The sequence below is a fragment of the Bos mutus genome, chromosome 4, assembly GCF_027580195.1.
Source record: "Bos mutus isolate GX-2022 chromosome 4, NWIPB_WYAK_1.1, whole genome shotgun sequence".
NCBI classification, from domain to species: Eukaryota; Metazoa; Chordata; class Mammalia; order Artiodactyla; family Bovidae; genus Bos; species Bos mutus.
Window position 1 is genome coordinate 114,722,313 of NC_091620.1, and position 19,015 is coordinate 114,741,327.

Sequence of the window (19,015 nt, forward strand, 5' to 3'; positions counted from 1 at the left end):
GAGTTAGACTGTGAAGAAGGCTGAGCGCCGAAGAATTGATGCTTTTGAACTGTGGTGTTGGAGAAGACTCTTGAGAGTCCCTTGGAATGCAAGGAGATCCAACCAGTCCATTTGAAGGAGATCAGCCCTGGGATTTCTTTGGAAGGAATGATGCTGAAGCTGAAACTCCAGTACTTTGGCCACCTCATGCGAAGAGTTGACTCATTGGAAAAGACTCTGATGCTGGGAGGAATTGGGGGCAGGACAAGAAGGGGATGACAGAGGATGAGATGGCTGGATGGCATCACTGACTCAATGGACGTGAGTCTCAGTGAATTCTGGGAGTTTGTGATGGACAGGGAGGCCTGGTGTGCCGCGATTCATGGGGTTGCAAAGAGTCGGACACGAAAGAGTGACTGAACTGAAATGAACTGAACTGATTTTTAACTTCCTTTCATTCGTTTAACCTTGCAGTTCATCCATGTTTCCACTCTCAGTGTATTCTTCTCATCTCTGCTCGTGCTTCTTTGTTTCCCCTGTATAAAAGTTCAGAGTGTTTTGAGTCCTTATATCCCTTGCATTCCTGTGTGAGAAGCAGATGGCTGCAGTAGGCATCTGTTTTCATCTACATGAAGGCTTCATACATCCTGAGTATTGTGATTTTGCGCATTGGAGAAGGAAATGGCAACCCACTCCAGTATTCTTGCCTGGAGAATCCCAGGGATGGGGGAGCCTGGTAGGCTGCCGTCTATGGGGTCGCACAGAGTCGGACACGACTGAAGCGACTTAGCAGCAGCCAGTGGCTTGCAGTCCTCACAGGGTGTTCTATACCCCCCTTACGGGTGTGTATACCTATCTGAAAATCTTCCTCTAAACTCTAATGTGTCCTGTTGTCCTCCCTCCTTTCATGTCCAGCACCATTGCAAATTTTCACTTTTGATAGGTGTTGGGAAGGTTTTTTTTTTTTTCTGTATATCTGAGAATTTGTAACATTGTCTTTAGTTTTTCCTTCTTTTTCTGGTGTGCAGTGGTCAACGTTAAAATCTATAAAAGTAAAAATTAGTACATTTAATTGAATCCTCACCATGTGTCAAACTTCCTTTAAGAGCTTTATATAAATTCATTTGTAATGATCCTGTAAAATATAATATATACTACCATTCCTCAAATTTAAGGTAGGAGAAGACTGAGGCAGACAGAGATCAGACAACTCATTCAAAGCGTGTTGTTGCAGGTGCTAGGACACGGGTACCAGCCCAAGAAGTGTAGCTCCAAACTCCAGGCAAGCTCACTCTGCCAGGCTGCTTCTTCCATTTTCAATGTATGTTTACTGTGTTAGTCACTCAGTCGAGTCCGACTCTTTGAGACCCCATGGAATGCCAGGCTCCTCTGTCCATGGAATTCTTTGGGTAAGAATACTGGAGTGGGTTGACATTTCCTAATGCAGGGGAATCTGCCCAACCCAGGTCTCCTGCATGGCAGGGGAATTCTTTACCATCTGAGCCACCTGATGGCTGTATAGCCTCATAAATTTCTGTGGCCTAAGCTTCAAATGTGGCTTGATGTTCTGGTCCCCTGATTCTTGTTCTCTCCTGTGTAACCATTTTCTATAATAGTCCACTCTGTATTCTAATTCTATTTATTTAATATGCTCTCCATCCCTATAAAATCAGAGTTACAGTCAAGCCAATTTCTCTATTACTGTTGCCCACATGGTCTTCATCTCCCTCCCCAAATGTTAAGTCCCAGAAGGTCCCAGAAGGTTCTACACCTGAGCATGACACTGTATTTCATTTAATACAATTTAAATGGACAATTCTGCAAGGCTAAGCCATTCAGGAAACATGGATATGACAACAGCACCCATCTGTGATGGTCCATAACCTGCTCTATGTACAAATTCCCAATTACTTATGGCATATTTCTTGAAGCTCTAGTTCAGAAAATAAAGATTAAAAAAAAAGAGAAAGAGAGAGAAACATACCTAAAATAAACAGTTATATTTAACTGGTAGTTGTGAAAATGTTTGCTTGTATATAGCTCACATAAGACATAGTAAAGCCTTGTTCAGAGACAAAGGCATCATCATAAATAGTTTTTCAAAAAAAATATAAAAAATCTATCTTATACACAAAAGCAATATATTCATTGGAGGAAATCTGCAATTTAAATCATGAACTAATGTGATGAGCTTTGGAAGGTTATATGGAAACTGATAAATACAAAGAATGTAAATTAGGCCCTAACAAGTTACCATTTAACAAAGAGGTGATAATTATAGTCTGTTTGGGTGGAGGACAGCTTTCATAATTTAGGGAAAATTTGTTTTAATATGAAGGTAATGCAAAACAAAGAAAAAGGCATTTGAATAATGAAGATGCACTGTTTCCCACAAAAGCACTGGGGACCTTTGGTTCATTTGAAGGTGATTGATAGGTCTTCACTGCATACACTAGAATTAGGATGCAAATCCATATATACTGTTCCTCTGAAATCCTTAACATCTGACTATTTATCTTGAAGGGCTGGGCCCACTCCAGGTTTTAAAACCAACCATATTAAAGCTAGAGAATTTCAGCTCATGTGATTTTGGACTTTTACTCTGTAGACACAGGATATTAAATTAACTGATTTTGAGTTTTAAATTGAAGTTGGGTTATTGGGTTGAATTCCACTTGACCACAGCCTGTAATCCTTTTATATATTATAGTGTTTGGTTGGTTAGAATTTGTTGAGGATTTTTGTATTCATAAGAGATATTGGTGTGTAGGGTTCTTTTCTTGTGATGTCTTTGATTTTAGTATCAGGATAATATCAGTTTCATAGAATGAATTGGGAGTTTCCTTTTCTTTTATTATTTGGGAGTGCCTGTGAAGAGTTAATATTTATTCTTAATAAGATGTGGGTTAGAATTTACTAGTGAAGCCAATGAGCCCAGACTTTTCTATTTTATTTTTTTCTTGTTTTTGACATTAAAGTTTTTTTTTTTTAGTTTATAAATTAGATATTCACATTTGCTATTGGTTTTAAATTGTTCTTATCAAATATATAAATCATCAAAAAATCAGTATTCTACTATGAAAATTACAATGGTATCTTACATGATAACAGTAAAACAATTTTCTTTGTAGCTTTTTGATTACTAGCTTAATTACTTTATATATTCTAGGTCTGCTCATATTTTCTATTTATTTTTGAGTTAGTTTTATAGTTTGAGACTTTCTAGGAATTTGCTCATGTCATCTAAGTCATATAACAGATTAGCCTATAATTATTCATAGTATTCCTTTGTAATCATTTTTATTTCTGTAAGGTCAGCAATTATATGCTTACACCATTTCCAGTGCTACTAAATTGAGTCTTATTGTTCTCTCTCTCTCTTTCTGATTTTCTTACAATTTTATCTTTAATCGGACTAAAAAATTGTCACTTTGTTGATCATTTCAGAAAACCAGGTTTCATATCATTGAATTTCTCTACAGTTTTTACTTTGTATTTCTTTATTTCCTGTTTCCTTTGCTATTTTCTCCTTCAGCATTCTGTATGTTTAGTTTGCTCATCTTTCTCCAGTGTCTTAAGGTAGAAGGTTAGGTTACTGGTTTGAAATCTTGCTTCTTCTTCACTGAAGTGTTTTTGCAGTTATGCATATCCCTCTAAGTACTACTTTAGCTACATCAGTCCCACAGGATATGATGCATTGTATCTTCATTTACTTGCATCTTCATGTTTGTAATTTCTCTATAATTTCTTCTTTGATCCATTGGCTATTGAAAACTATGCTATTGGACTTCCCTGGTGGTCCAATGAGAAGATTCTACAAGCCATGAGGCAACTAAGCCCATGCACCACAATTACTGAGCCATACTCTAGAGTCCATGTGCCACTACCACAGAGCCACACTCTAGAGCCGGTGTGCCACTACCACAGAGCCACACCTAGAACCCGTGTGCCACAACCACAGAGCCACACCCTAGAGCTTGTGTGCCAAACCACTGAGCCACACCCTAGAGCCCGTGTGCCAAACCACTGAGCCACACCCTAGAGCCCGTGTGCCACTACCACAGAGCCACACTCTAGAGCCGGTGTGCCACTACCACAGAGCCACACCTAGAGCCCGTGTGCCACAACCACTGAGCCACACTCTAGAGCCCGTGTGCCACAACCACTGAGCCATACTGTAGAGCCTGTGTGACACAGTTACTCAGCCACAGTCTAGAGCCTATGTGCCACAACTACTGAGCCACATTCTAGAGCCTGGGTCCACAGTTATTGAGTCACACGCTAGAACTTGTGTGCCACGACTACTGAGCCACACTCTAGAGCCTGTGTGCCACAACGACTGAGCCTACATGCCACAACCACTGAAACCTGTGTGCACTAGAGCCTGAGCTCTACAACAAGAGAGGCCACCACAAGAGGAAGCCAGTACACTTCAACAAAGAGTAGTCTCTGCTTTCCACAGCTAGAGAAAGCCAGTGCACAGCAATGAAGATCTAGGTCAGCCAAAAGTAAAATAAATAAATCCGTATTCTTTATCTTCAATTTTTTGTGAGTTTCTCAAATTTCTTTCCATTATTGATTGCTAATTTTATTTATTTGTGATCAGAGAACTTATTGGTACTATTATAATTCATTTAAATTACTTGACATATTTCATTTCCTAGAAATGATCTATGACAAAGCTATATATTCTGCAATTGTTGGATACAGTGTTCAGTAGACAGGTCAAGAATACTTGGTTTATAGTATAAATTTGTTGAAATTCTGCTTAGTTGTATCCACTATTGAGAGTGAAGGTGAGGTATAGAAATCAACTATTATTGTTGAATTGTCAATTCCTCTCATTTCTATTTCAGTCACGTCCTGATGTATTAGCCACTCCTGTATTCTTACAGTTGATTTCCATAGTATATTTTTCCATCCTTTTACTTTCAATGTCTTTACATCTTTGAATCAAGAAGGAATCTCTATAAATAACATATATTTTGATTGTTTATTTGTATTTGTATCAGGTCTGACAGACTGCCTTTCAGTTAGGTTAATTCATTCACACTTAATTTTCATATTGATATAATGGAGCAATTGGACTTACATCTACCATTTACATTTTGTTTTCTGTATGTATCATGCATTTTTTTCTTTCTTTCTTTATTCTTTAGGCACTGCATGTTCAGTTCAGTTCAGTTCTGTACAATTGCTCAGACGTGTCTGAATCTTTGCGACCCCATGCACCACAGCATGCCAGGCCTCCGTGTCCATCACTCCCAGAGCCCACCCCAACCCATGTCCATTGAATTGGTGATGCCATTCAACCATCTCATCCTCTGTTGTCCCCTTCTCCTCCTGCCATCAATCTTTCCCAGCATCAGAGTCTTTTCCAGTCAATCAGCTCTTCGGATCATGTGGCCAAAATATTGGAGTTTCAGCCTCAACATCAGTCCTTCGAATGAACACCCATGACTGATCTCCTTTAGGTTGGACTGATTGGATTTCCTTGTAGTCCAAGGGACTCTCAAGACTCTTCTCCAACACCACAGTTCAAAAGCATCAATTCTTCGGCACTCAACTTTCTTTATAGTCCAACTCTCACATCCATACATGATCACTGGAAAAACCATAGTTTTGAATAGACGGAACTTTGTTGGCAAAATAATGTCTCTGCTTTTGAATATGCTATCTAGGTTGGTCAGAACTTTCCTTCCAAGGAGTAAGCATCTTTTAATTTCATGGCTGCAGTCACCATCTGCAGTGATTTTGGAGCCCAGAAAAATAAAGTCAGCCACTGTTTCCACTGTTTCCCCATCTATTCGCCATAGAAGTGATGGAACCAGATACCATGATCTTCATTTTCTGAATGTTGAGCTTTAAGCCAATTTTTTTCACTCCCCTCTTTCACTTTCATCAAGAGGCTCTTTAATTCTTCATTTTCTGCCATAAAGGTGGTGTCATCTGGATATCTGAGGTTATTGATATTACTTCCAGCAATCTTGATTCCAGCTTGTGCTTCATCCAGCCCAGCACTTCTCATGATGTGCTCTGCATATAAGTTAAATAAACAGGGTGACAATATAAAGCCTTGACATATTCCTTTCCCTATTTGGAACCAGTCTGTTGTTCCATGTCCAGTTCTAACTGTTGCTTCCTGACCTGCATATAAGTTTCTCAAGAGGAATGTCAGGTGGTATGATATTCCCATCTCTTTCAAAATTTTCCACAGTTTTTTGTGATCCATAGAGTCAAAGTCTTTGGCATAGTCAATAAAGCAGACTTTGCATTAAGTGAATATTTTCTCAGTTCATTTCAGTTCAGTCACTAAGTCGTGTCTGACTCTTTGAGACTCCATGACCTACAGCATGCCAGGCCTTCCTGTCCATTGCCAACTGCCTGAGTTTACTCAAACTAATGTACATTGAGTTGGTGATCTCATCCAACCATCTCATCCTCTGTCATCCCTTTCTCCTCCTGCTTTCGACCTTTCCGAGCATCCAGGTCTTTTCCAATGAGTCAGTTCTTCGCATCAGGTGACCAAAGTATTGGAGTTTCACCTTCAGCATCAATCCTTCCAATGAATATTCAAGACTGATTTCCTTTAGGATGGACTGGTTGAATCTCTTTGCAGTCAAAGGGACTCTCAAGAGACTTCTCCAATAACAAAGTTCAAAAGCATCCATTCTTCAGCACTCAGTTTTCTTTTTTTTTTCTTCAGTTTTCTTTATAGTCCAACTCTCACATCCATACATCCCTACTGGAAAAACTATAGCTTTGACTAGACTAGAATATTTTCTGCTGTAAAATTTCAATTTATTATTAATATTTTACTCCATATACATTGTATACTGACTTTTTTTTTTTTGGCTATTTCCTTAGTGGTTCCTTTAGGATTTACCATATACAACTTAATGTATCCAAATATTCTTCAGGTTTATATTGACCATGTTGTTTGATTCCCATGCCAGGTCTGACTTTTTGGTGACCTCATGGGCTGTAGCCCGCCAGGCTTCTCTGTCCATGGCACTTCTTAGGTATGAATACTGAAGTGATTTGCCATTTCCTTCTCTAGGGGAATCTTCTTGCCCAGGTATTGAATCAACATCTCGTGCCTTAGCAGGTGGGTTCTTTACCACTCAGCCACCTTTCATACTGACTTATTTCCATTTAAATATAGGTATCATTATTATTGCTCTACTCACCTTTTCTCCTTTTTGGTTTTGTCATTAAACAAGTTAGAACTGTATATGTTACTAGCCCAAACATATTTATTACAATTATTGCTTAATGTACAATATCACAAACTTCCATCCATAGTTCATCAGGCACTCTGTCTATCAGATCTAGTCCCTTAAATCTATTTCTCACTTCCACTGTATAATCATAAGGGATTTGATTTAGGACATACCTGAATGGTCTATTGGTTTTCCCTACTTTCTTCAATTTAAGTCTGAATTTGGCAATAAGGAGTTCATGATCTGAGTCACAGTTGGCTCCCGGTCTTGTTTTTGCTGACTGTATAGAGCTTCTCCAACTTTGGTTGCAAAGCATATAATCAATCTGATTTCAGTGTTAACCATCTGGTGATGTCCATATGTAGTCTTCTCTTGTGTTGTCGGAAGAGGGTGTTTGCTATGACCAGTGCGTTCTCTTGGCAAAACTCTATTAGCCTTTGCCCTGCTTCATTCTGTACTCCAACACCAAATTAGCCTGTTACACAGGTGTTTCTTGACTTCCTATATTTGCATTCCAAAAAAGACATCTTTTTTGGTATTAGTCCTAGAAGGTCTTGTAGGTCTTCATAGAACTGTTCAAATTCAGCTTCTTTAGCATTACTCGTCAGGACATAGACTTGGATTACCATGATATTGAATGGTTTGGCTTGGAAATGAACAGAGATCATTCTGTTGTTTATGAGATTGCATCCAAGTACTGCATTTCAGACTCTCTTGTTGACTATGAGGGCTACTCCATTTCTTCTAATGGATTCTTGCCCACAGTAGTAAATATAATGATCATCTGAGTTAAATTCACCGATTCAAGTCCATTTTAGTTCGCTGATTCCTAAAATGTTGATGTTCACTTTTGTCGTTTCCTGTTTGACCACTTCCAATGTGCCTTGATTCATTACCTAACAATCTAGGTTGCTATGCAATATTGCTCTTTACAGCATTGGACCTTGCTTCTATCACCAGTCACATCCACAACTGGGTGCTGTTTTTTTTTTTTTTTCTTTTGACTCCGTCTCTTTATTCTTTCCAGAGTTATTTCTCCAGTGATCTCCAGTAGCATATGGGGCACCTACAGACCTAGGAAGTTCCTATCTCAGTGTCCTATTGTTTTGCCTTTTCATATTGTTCATGGGTTTCTCAAGGCAAGAATACTGAAGTGGTTTGCCATTCCTTTCTCCAGTGGACCACATTCTGTCAGACTTCTCCACCATGACCTGTCTTGGATGGCCGTACACTACATGGCTTAGTTTCATTGAGTTAGACAAGGCTGTGGTCCATGTGACCAGATTTGTTAGTTTTCCATGATTATGGTTTTAGTCTGTCTGACCTCTGATGCCCTTTCTCAGCACCTACCCTCTAACTGGGGTTTCTGTGACCTCGGCCGTGGGGTATCTCCTCACAGCCGCCGCTCCTGACCTTGGACGTTGGATATCTCCTCTTGGGTGGCTCACCACTCCAGTGCCACAAAGCTGCTGCTTGCTGCTCCAGCTGGATCAAGACCATTCCCAAGAAAAAGAAATGCAAAAAAGCAAAATGGCTGTCTGAGGAAGGCTTACAAATGGCTGTGAAAAGAAGAGAAGCCAAAATCAACAGAGAAAAGGAAAGATATATCCATTTGAATGCAGAGTTCCAAAGAATAGCAAGGATAGATAAAGCCTTCCTCAGTGATCAATGCAAAGAAATAGAGGAAAACAATAGAATGAGAAAGACTAGAGATCTCTTCATGAAAGTTTGAGATACCAAGGGAATATTTCATGCAAAGATGGGCTCAATAAAGGACAGAAATGGTATGGACTAAACAGAAGCAGCAGATATTAAGGAGAGGTGGCAAGAATACACAGAAGAAAAGTACAAAAAATATCTTGATGAACCAGATAATCACGATGGTGTGATCACTCACCTAGAGCCAGACATCCTGGAATGTGAAGTCAAGTGGGCCTTAGGAAGCATCACTATGAAAAAAGCTAGTGGAGGTGATGGAATTCCAGTTGAGTTATTTCAAATCCTAAAAGATGATGCTGTGAAAATGCTGCACTCAATATGCCAGCAAATTTGGAAAACTCGGCAGTGGTTACAGGACTGGAAAAGGTTAGTTCTCGCTCCAATCCCAAAGAAAGGTAATGCCAAAGAATACTGAAACTACAACAAAATTGCACTCATCTCAAACATTAGTAAAGTAATGCTCAAAATTCTCCAAGCCAGGCTTTAGCAATACATGAACAGTGAACTTCCAGATTTCAAGCTGGTCTTAGAAAAGGCAGAGGAACCAGAGATCAAATTGCCAACAACCGTTGGATCATTGAAAAATCAGGAGAGTTCTGGAAAGAAATATATTTTTGCCTTATTGACTATGCCAAAGTTTTTGACTGGGTGAATCACAATGAACTGTGGAAAATTCTTCAAGAGAAGAGAATACCAGACCAACTGACCTGCCTCTTGAGAAACCTGTATGCAGTTCAGGAAGCAATAGTTAGAACCGGACGTGGAACAACAGACTGGTTCCAAATAGGGAAAGGAGTACATCAAGGCTATATATTGTCACCCTGCTTATTTAACTTATATGCAGAGTACATCATGAGAAATGCTGGACTGGATGAAGCACAAGCTGAAATCAAGATTGCTGGGAGTAATATCAATAACCTGAATATGCAGATTACACCACCTTTATGGCACATAAATGAAGAAGAACTAAAGAGCCTCTTGATGAAAGTGAAAGTGGAGAGTGAAAAAGTTGGCTTAAAGCTCAACATTCAGAAAACAAAGATTATGGCATCCGGTCCCATCACTTCATGGCAAATAGATGGGGAAACAGTGGAAACAGTGGCTAACTTTATTTTTCTGGGCTCCAAAATCACTGCAGATGGTGATTGGAGCCATGAAATTAAAAGATGCTTACTCCTTGGAAGGAAAGTTCTGACCAACCTAGACAGCATATTAAAATGCAGAGACATTACTTTGCCAACAAAGGTCCGTCTAGTCAAGGCTATGGCTTTTCCTGTAGTCGTGTATGGATGTGAGAGTTGGACTATAAAGAAAGCTGAGCACTGAAGAATTGATGCTTTTGAATTGTGGTGTTGGATAAGACTCTTGAGAGTTCCTTGGACTGCAAGGAGATCCAACCAGTCCATCCTAAAGGAAATCAGTCCTGAATATTAGTTGCAAGAACTGATGTTGAAGCTAAAACTCCAATACTTTGGCTACCTGATATGAAGAGCTGACTCACAGATGAAGACTCTTATGCTGGGAAAGAATGAATGTGGGAGGAGACAGGTAAGACAGAGGATGAGAGGATTGGATGGCATTACTGACTCAATGTACATGAGTTTGGGTAAACTCCAGGAGTTGGTGATGGACAGATAGGGCTGGCACGCTTCAGTCCATGGGATGGCAAAGAGTCAGACATGACTAAGGAATGGAGCTGAACTGAACTTAATGTAATCATACATTTTTTAAAGAAGTTGAGTAGAGAAGAGAGAACAATTACATATTTATAGTTTGCTATAATATTCTTATTTAACCTTTCTGTTTCTCCTCACTCAGGTCTGTGGATTCCAGTATCATCTGGGGTCATTTACTTTGCCAAAATGACTTTTTTTCCACATGACTCCTTTGTGTTATTATTGGCAAATATGTTATATTCGAAATGTTATAGGTTGAAAAATAAAATCATATGCATACTGATTTATATAATTGTTTTCAAAATCACTTAAGAACAGAGAGGAAATATGCATTTCTCCTATGTTGTGTAATTTCATAATTAACTTTACCATAATTATCTTTCTTTATTGGGTTGATTCAAATTGCTGGCAGGCATCCTTTACTTTGATCCTGAAGAACTCTCGTATATCTTGTAAGCTGTGTCTGCTTGCTAGAAGTGTCTCAATTTTTGCTTATCTATGAGCAGCCTTACTTTGATTTTATTTTTGAGAGATAGTTTTGCTAGATCTGGAATTCTGGGTTGACATGTTTTAATTCTTTAAAAATTTAAATATGTCACCTCACTGCCTTTTGATGTTTGTTGTTTCTGATGACAAACAGTGTTTTTAATCTTACTGGTGCTCCTTTGTAAGTAATGAGTCAATTTTTTTTTATGTCTTTCAAGATTCTTTGTTGTTGGTTTTACCATTTTTATATGATATGTCTACAGTGCATTTCTTTGAACTTAGAGTCTTTTGAATTTGCATATGTAGATTCATGTTTTTCACCAAATTCTAAAGGTTTTAAATTATTATTTCTCCTAATATTTTTCTGTCACTTTCTCTCTCCCTTGTCTTCTGACAGTCAGATTATGCATATGGTGGTTTTTCTTCAAGTTACCCTCTTTTTCTTTGAAGTTCTGTCCATTTACTTTTTTCCTTTGTTCTTTAGATTGCATAGTCTCTAAGTTCACTAATTCTTTTTTCTGTCAGTTCAGATATTCTACTGAGCCTCTCTAGTGAAATTTTCACTTACTAATTATGATTTTCCATCTGGAATTTTCAACATAGTCCTCATTATAACTGTATTTATCTTATTAAACTTGTTTTTTAATTAAATTTATTTATTTTAATTAGAGGCTAATTAGTTTACAATATTGTATTGATTTTGCCATACATCAACATGAATCCACCACAGGCATACACGTGTTCCCAATCCTGAACCCCCCTTCCACCTTCCTCCCCATAGCATCCCTCTGGGTCATCCCAGTGCACCAGCCCCAAGCTTCCTGTATCCTGCATCGAACTTGGACTGGCAATTATTTAGTTCTTTGAATATATTTGAAACTGAGCAGGACCCTGTGGGGAACTCCTGGGTAGAAAAATGTTTCCATGTCCCCCATGTCAACTACTAATTGGCACTTGCCAAGACTACTGTCAATGGCTGAACAAGGGCATAATGCACTTCCCTGGTGGCTCAGATGGTAAAGAAACTCTCTGCAGTGTGGGAGACCCAAGGTTCTATCCTTGGGTCAGGAAGATCCTCTGGAGAAGGAAATGGCAGCCCACTCCACTATTCTTGCCTGGAAAATCCCATGGACAGAGGAGCCTAGTGGGCTACAGTCTGTGGATTTGCCAAGAGTTAGACACGACTGAGCAGTTAACACTTTCTGTGGAGACTGAACCCCTTGCTGCTGCAACTGTTAACCTTTAACACCCCGAGGGAGTTCAGGCTGGAGAGAGGTTCTCTGTGCTCCAAGGAATCCGATGGGACAGGTTTTAGATAGTTATTTTCAGGAACAGACTTTATGATCCTAATTCTTGTATCTCATCATCTAGGAAAGTGCTAAACCCCTTCATGATGACATCAGATCCTTGTAACTAGCAGAAAACCTTTTGTAAAAGGAGGGCTTAATTGTACTGAATTTCCCCTTCACCAAAATCTTATATGTTGACTGTCTTGCACTGCCTCTTTGGAGCAGTGTCTCAAAACTATCTGAGGTGCTGCCTACTGGGCTGCAGTAATCATTTTGCCCCAAATAAAACTTGACTCACAACTCTCAAAGCTGTGTGTCTTTTTTTAGTTAACACCCATTTCTTGTAGAAAAAGTGGTTTCAACCACTTAGACCAAAGGGCACATTCAAGTAGTTACTAATTAGGGAAGTAAAGGAATGCAGAAACAAAGGAAAAATAGTCAAGAAACAATAGTGCAGCAATAAAGCAGAGTCCCAGTTCCTGCTCAAACGATACACACAACAATATCTCTGAGTTGTTCCACAGGAACTAAGGCCCCCACTTAAGTGTAGGATGGTGACTTCAGGCTGAGCATAAATTCCTGACCACCACTCTGTTACTTTACCACCAACCAGTCACAAGAAAATTACACACCTTGACTCCAAATTTTGCCTTTAAAAACCTTTCCCTGAAAACCATCAGGGAATTTGTGTCTTTGGGGCATGAGCTGCCCATTTTTCTTGTTTGGTCCCTGGAATAAGCCTTTTTCTGCTCAAAATCAAATTTCTGTGTTTGGCATTGCTGTGCATCAGGCACATTAACTTGAGTTCCACATATTTGTTATGGCTATTTTGAAATATTTTTCTCTTAAACCTTGACATCTGGTTGCATTCACAGACAGTTTCTGCGTTTTCATCTGCATTTAGGACAGACATTTATATTTCTTTGCAATTCCCATAAGTTTTGTTGGAAACTGGACACTTAAGGTAATACATTATAGCAACTCTAGATACTGCCCCACATCAGGGCTTGTCATAATTATTTTCTCGTTTCTTTGTTTAGAGAGTAGCTGGATTATTTTGGTGAAGTCTATTCTCCCCAACCTACTCCAGTACCCTTGCCTGGAAAATCCATGGATGGAGGAGCCTGGTAGGCTGCAGTCCATGGGGTCGCTAAGAGTCAGACATGACTGAGCGACTTCACTTTCACTTTTCACTTTCATGCATTGGAGAAGGAAATTGCAACCCACTCCAGTGTTCTTTCTTGGAGAATCCCAGGGACGGGGGAGCCTGGTGGACTGCCGTCTCTGGGGTTGCACAGAGTCGGACATGTCTGAAGCGACTTAGTAGTAGTAGTAGCTATTCTTCCCCAACCTCCAACCCCAGTCCTCATGAATCTTCTGTTGCTTTTCCTCGTGGATGTAGCCTTGACCATGGGCAGAGTCATCCTGGGATGACATCCTGGAGCTGAAAATGAGGTTAATTCCTTTGGAAAGAACTTTGGGTCTTTCTACTTTATGGATTGTTTCTACTTCTGTATAAAATAAAAGCCCAGCTGAGGCTGGGATTGGGATGGTGGAATGCTTCTGTGTGACAGTCATGAAAATTATTTAAGATACTGAGCTAATGTTTCTTCTTCTTCTGAATGGATTAAATAAAGAATCCAAAGCAAAGAAAATAGATACAAAAAAACATATTTATGTGTGTGTGTTTGTATAAACAGTGGAGATTTCAAACATTAGAAATACTGTTGTTAAGTAATTTATTATACTTATGTAGGCTGAAATATTTTAGAATATACACAAATAAGACTTTCAAAAAAATCTAACAGCATGAAAATTCTTATATTATCATGGCTAAGTAAAACAAAGCAAACTAAAACCAAACCAGACGTAACTTCATACATAATAGGATAAAACGGGGTAACTTCTCCCAGCATCCACTACCGCTAAGAAAAAGAAGACACACACACACAAAACCTAGGCAAAATAACATTTTGGAAAGTATATCAATATACATTTTTTAAAAATTTAGTGGTAAAAGTATGGATAGTATTTTTTTTCTATTCTTAGAGCTTTTGCATGTTTTATAACAAGCTTGGATTAAGTGTGTAGTGAAAAGTACAATGAAGTAAAATAAACATAATATTGGTACTCTAATGAGATCACTGTTAGATGTAGGTGACCACACTACGGCTTTTCCCAATTGCCCCTTTTGTTTTTCCACTAATGATCTGAATTTCACGTTCGTAGATACAATCATCTGCACAGGGCAAAATAAGTTGTTTCCACTTCCTGTCACAATGAAGTGTTTTGATAATCTAAGTCTGGGTGATTGAAGTGCCCCATTAGAACCACCTGGTCCAATTTTGAAACTTCTCTAAATTTATTTCATGTTTATAATTCAAGTAGCTAATTTGGATTTCAAAACAAATTTATGTTAAATAATAGTTTACTGTTACCACTCTGATGAATATATAAGTGTTTTTCCATTCCTAAGCTCTAAATAATATTAATAAATTACTCCATTTACTCAATAATGACGTAATACATAGAAAATTTCTTAAATTGTATTAGTTTCATAAATGTAATTCCATTTAGTCATTATTTATATAGTTATATCTTTATAATTTAATTTAAATATAATATAAATTTATATTAAATATAAATTTAATAGTAGAATTTATGCTTTTGAACTGTGGTGTTGGAGAAGACTCTTGAGAGTCTCTTGGACTGCAAGGAGATCCAACCAGTCCATCCTAAAGGAAATCAGTCCTGGGTGTTCATTGGAAGGACTGATGTTGAAGCTGAGATTCCAATACTTTGGCCACTTGATGCGAAGAGCTGACTCATTTGAACAGACCCTGATGCTGGGAAAGATTGAGGGCAGGAGGAGAAGGGGACGACAGAGGATGAGATGGTTGGATGGCATCACCAACTCTATGGAGATGAGTTTGAGTAGACTCTGGGAGTTGGCGATGGACCGGGAAGCCTGGCATGCTGTTGTCTATGGGGTCGCAAAGAGTGGGACACAACTGAGAGACTGAACTGAACTGAATATGCATAATGAATTAGGTAAATAAACATAGAACATGAAACATGTGTGATAAAGTATATATGTTAAAATTTTAATTTTAGTATTTTATAAATACTTGGGACAGTTAAATAACAAATGGGTAAGATGATGAAACCTCCATGAAAAACTAGTGATTTTGAGATAACTAATATTTGAAGTTGGTATAAATTTACCATCTCCATCAATAAGACCTGTGCTTATTTATGTTCCTACTGTCATTGAGACCAACTTAAGCCACCATCACTTCTTGCATGAACTGCTGTACAGCTACTTAAGTGATTTTTCTCCTTCTACTCTTTCCCTCACTGCAATTTCTTCCTCACTCTGAAACTATTGAGTTGTCAGGGATTAACCTTTGTACTTAGAATGGCAAATAGCCTTTGTACTTAGAATGGCCTGTAAGTACAAGACCTGGACCCTGTCCTGCCTTGACCTCATGCCCTAGACGCTCCTTCTTTCAAACACTTCCTAACAACTCTGGTCTTCTGTTTCCTGCTTCTTCTGCTCGAAAACTCTTCCCACAGCACATTGTGTCCTTATTATCATAACTCAGAGAACTTCCTAAGCACTCTGGCTAATAAAGACCCTATGATTACCCCCAGTCACTCTGTACCACACCACACCACTTCACCCCTTCATAGCAGTCATCACTATGAACTTACTGTACTCATTAATGAGTTAACTGCATATTGCCTGCTTGTTCTTGATACCAACCAGGGTTCTTGACCTTCTCCAATCAATAGAACTTGACTAGAGGCCAGGCAAGAAATTGAGACAAGACTTTATTGGAGTTTCTGCAGGAGGGAAAGAAAACAAGCAATAGACTTCCTTGCTTGCTCCCCAAGGAAGGGTGAGCTCATTCCTTAAATGGGATGAGAGGAGGGATGTGTCCAGGGGTGAGGCTGGAAGAGTGGCTGGGTGGTGTCCCCATCCCTTAGGTAGTGTTGTTTGCAGGGGCATGAGCGGTACCCTGCTTTTGCTCTGAGCACACCCCCTTTTTCTTCTGGCTCTTCCAGGGGCAGTTGGGCTTTTTGCAGCGTTTTTGTATCTTTTGTTCAAAATTGGACCAACTGCAAGTTCGCCCAGTTATTTTTAGTGCCATATAGTTTCTTTGTATTTTGTTGGTGGTGGAGAGATTCATCCAGGTGCAAACATTGCAGCATTGCAGCAAAGGTTTCAGATTTTTGCCTGTCACATCTTCACTGGGACTTAGCCTCCATGGAGAGAGAGAGGCTTCCATTCTTGTTCCTTCTGTGTCCACAGTAACTCACACATTGCAGGACACATTCTTGACCCTCATGAAGAATTGACTTTGAACAAACAAACATTTCAAGTCCAAAATCTGCCTTGCTTCTGAACTCTTTAGTGTGTTTATCAGTGTTTCTGTGAAAAGTAATTCAACGTGTGAAATTTTCACAGTGAATAAAACCCCTTTAATCCCGGGAGGTGACATTATGGTGGTGAGAATGGGACTGAAGGAACTAGGAGTGTCAGAAGTGCACCATCTGGGACCTTCTAAGATCCTACTTTACTGATTGCTTAAGTGTCAAGGCGTATGTTGTAGAAGTAGCTTTAGCGTCCTTGAAACCAACAGAAGTATGGCCGCGCATGTGCACTGCTTAGTTCACTGTAGTATTCCTGTGATGAGGCACAGTGTGAGGTTCACAGCAGTTGATGTGCATCAGAGTCAGAGACAGAGGTTTGATCACAAGGACTCTGCTGGGTTACTCTCTTGAGCATGCTCTGGGCATTCATCAGGTTTGGGTGGAATCAAGGTCTCTATATGTTGAGTATGTTACACAGATATTTGATGGGTACAGGAGACTGAGAGCCACCTCCTTGGGAAATCAGCATCTTTGCAAGGCAGGTTATAGTAAGCACAAATTCTCTGCCTTGCCTGTCATGATCAGAGATGTTATTGGCTGATTTTAAACACAGGATGAGTGTTTGGGCTGGGTGATCTTCACTGATATTTCCAACTCAGAAGTCTTGAGAATATATAAACAAAACTCTGGAAAGGTATGGCTTCCAAATTCCTTTAAAGATAATAATTTCAGTGACAGTGCTGTTAAGTATTGTAAATTCCAGAAGGTAATTTCAGTTCAGTTCAGTTGCTTACTCGTGTTCGACTCTTTGCAACCCCATGAACTGCAGCAAGCCAGGCCTCCCTGTCCATCAGCAACTCCCAGAGTTCACTCAAAGTCACATCCATCGAGACAGTTATGCCATCCAGCCATCTCATCCTCTGTCGTCCCCTTCTTCTCCTGTCCCCAATCCCTCCCAGCATCAGAGTCTTTTCCAATGAGTCAACTCTTCGCATGAGGTGGCCACAGTACTGGAGTTTCAGCTTTAGCAGGAGTCCTTCCAAAGAACACCCAGGACTGATCACCTTGAGAATGGACTGGTTGGATCTCCTTGCAGTCCAAGGGACTCTCAAGAGGCTTCTCTAACACTACAGTTCAAAAACATCAATTTTTCTGCACTTAGCTTTCTTCACAGTCCACTTCTAACATCCATATATGACTACTGGAAAAAACATAGCCTTGACTAGACAGACCTTTATTGGCAAAGTAATGTCTCTGTTTTTCAATATGCTATCTAGGCTGGTCATAACTTTCCTTCCAAGGAGTAAGCATCTTTTAATTTCATGGCTGCAGTCACCATCTGCAGTGATTTTGGAGCCCCCCAAAATAAAGTCTGACACTGTTTCCACTGTTTCCCCATCTATTTGCCATGAAGTGATGGGACCAGATGCTGTGATCTTAGTTTTCTGAATGTTGAGCTTTAAGCCAACATTTTCACTCTCCTCTTTCACTTTCATCAAGAAGCTTTTTAGTTCCTCTTCACTTTCTGCCATAAGGGTGGTGTCATCTACATATCTGAGGTGATTGATATTTCTCCTGGCAATCTTATGATTATACAGTGGAAGTGAGAAATACATTTAAGGGACTAGATCTGATAGATAGAGTGCCTGATGAACTATGGACAGAAGTTCGTGACATTGTACAGGAGACAGGGATCAAGACCATCCAAATGGAAAAGAAATGCAAAAAAGCAAAATGGCTCTCTGGGGAGGCCTTACAAATAGCTGTGAAAAGAAGAGAAGCGAAAAGGAAAGATATAAGCATCTGAATGCAGAGTTCCAAAGAATAGCAAGAGATAAGAAAGCCTTCCTCAGCGATCAATGCAAAGAAATAGAGGAAAACAACAGAATGGGGAAGACTAGAGATCTCTTCAAGAAAATGAGAGATACCAAGGGAACATTTCATGCAAAGATGGGCTCGATAAAGGAAAGAAATTGTATGGACCTAACAGAAGCAGAAGATATTAAGAAGAGGTGTCAAGAATACACAGAAGAACTGTACAAAAAGGATCTTCACTATCCAGATAATCACGATGGTGTGATCACTCACCTAGAGCCAGACATCCTACAATGTGAAGTCATGTGTCCCTTAGAAAGCATCATGACGATCAAAGCTAGTGGAGGTGATGGAATTCCAGTTGAGCTATTTCAAATCCTGAAAGATGATACTGAGAAAGTGCTGCACTCAATATGCCAGCAAATTTGGAAAACTCAGCAGTGGCCACAGG

At 39.4% G+C, this 19,015-nt stretch overlaps 1 pseudogene; it reads right to left on the minus strand.

Moving 5' to 3' along the window:
- The window catches only part of LOC102285128 (ataxin-3-like), a 189,346-nt pseudogene that overhangs the window by 131,616 nt on the left and 38,715 nt on the right, over nucleotides 1-19,015 (minus strand).